This window comes from Trachymyrmex cornetzi, unplaced genomic scaffold (genome assembly GCF_001594075.2).
Source record: "Trachymyrmex cornetzi isolate Tcor2-1 unplaced genomic scaffold, Tcor1.1 scaffold1032, whole genome shotgun sequence".
Lineage (NCBI taxonomy): Eukaryota > Metazoa > Arthropoda > Insecta > Hymenoptera > Formicidae > Trachymyrmex > Trachymyrmex cornetzi.
This window is the reverse complement of record NW_017295579.1, coordinates 7,026-9,063: the sequence shown is the minus strand read 5'-3', so window position 1 is coordinate 9,063 and position 2,038 is coordinate 7,026.

Below are 2,038 nucleotides of genomic sequence, written 5' to 3'. Positions count from 1 at the left end.
AGGGTTACACAAATTTTCTATTTTATAAACATAAATTCATTGCTTTAAAAACAAATTCTCTGCTGTAAAAACAAAAATTATATAGAAAATAATTTGTGTAACATGTTATAATCGTATTATAGTTTGAATTATCAGTTGTGAAGATGCAATTATCACAGTTTTGACAACTATTTGATATTGTATCTATGTTTTCGGTTTTAGAGAAGACACATTTTCAAAATGGTGAAACCAAGGCCTCGAAAAACCAACAGAGGAAAGACTGATGTTTCGGTTTTATTTTTTTGTATTTTTTCAATGTTGTTTATTAGCATAGTGTTGATTTTCATATGGATATATTCACAATGTTTTTGTGTTACAATCAACACCCTGGGGTGATACAATTGACACCACCGCGGTGTCAATTGTAACAAGTTGCGGCGATGCCATTAATGATAAATATCATTTATAATTTGTTACTTTTTTAAATATCTATTAAGTTGAAATTAATGCCAAAGGATATATTTGTTTTCATAAAAAATTTCAATTTTTTCTTATTTATAATAAATTGGTTAGCTGCAAAAAAATATTTTTTTTTGTTACAACCGACACCACTCTCCTCTACAATTTTTTATTTTATTTGAAAATATAAATTTTTTTATTTTCGTGGCCTCCGCGGCCTCCGCGTCCTTCGCCGCCTCCGTCATCTCCGCAGTCTCCGCGGCCTCCACGGCCTCTGCGGCCTCCGCAGCCTCCGTGGCCTCCGCGTTCTTCACCGCGATACCGAGAGCTATTCACACTTAAGCGGCTCTTTTGCCAGCGTCTAACTGTAATGTAATGAATTTGAAAAAAATAATTTAAAAAATTCAGTTAATGAATTAGTTATGTAGAGTATGAATTAGTAGAGATGAATTAGTGTGTAGACATTTTTTTTGCACCTATCTTTCCATATTCTCATTGTTCGATACCATCTTCTATAATAACAGATCGAAGGATATAAGTTGGTTACTTAGCCAATACACGTTCATATCATTCCATTGTGCGAGATTGTAACTAAATACATTTATCTAATAATTATCCTTTTCTAAATATTTCTTATATGCACATATTTAATATAGATATACTTGATAAATTACCTCTATACTTACTTAATACCTTCAATCTGTTACATTTGTACAATATAATCTCCTTCTATTCTCTCTTACAAACACACACATCTTACTTTTTCAAGATTACGTACATCAATGCTAATTGTTATTTCTCATATATTATGTCTCTACGTAAAAAAGATTAGTGGTTCACCGTCAGTGGTATCGGAACATAGGATTACAACAGAACATGATTTTGATTGGCAAAATGTAAGGATTTTGGATAGAGAGCAATCGTATGTAGCGAGAACGATGTCAGAAATATATATTTAAAAAACAGAAAAATGGCATAAACAGAGTGACACAGAGTTGTTGTTTGACACGTACCTTCCGATCTTGGATCGTCTTTCCCCCATTTAGCAAATAGAATGTAAGGACGTAGAGACATATGAGAAATAACAGTTAGCATTGATGTACGTAATCTTGAGAAAGAAAGATGTGTGTGTTTGTAAGAGAGAATAGAAGGAGATTATATTGTATAAATGTAACAGATTGAAGGTATTAAGTAAGTATAGAGGTGATTTATCAAGTATATCTATATTAAATATGTGCATATAAGAAATATTTAGAAAAGAATAATTATTAGATAAATGTATTTAGTTACAATCTCGCACAATGGAATGATATGAACGTGTATTGGCTAAGTAACCAACTTATATCCTTCGATCTGTTATTATATAATAGAAGATGGTATCGAACAATGAGAATATGGAAAGATAGGTACAAAAGAAATGTCTACACACCCTACTCTACATAACTAATTCATTAACTGAATTTTTTAAATTATTTTTTCAAATTCATTACATTACAGTTAGACGCTGGCAAAAGAGCCGCTTAAGTGCGAATAGCACTCGATATCGCGGTGAAGAACGCGGAGGCCACGGAGGCCGCGGAGGCCGCAGAGGCCGTGGAGG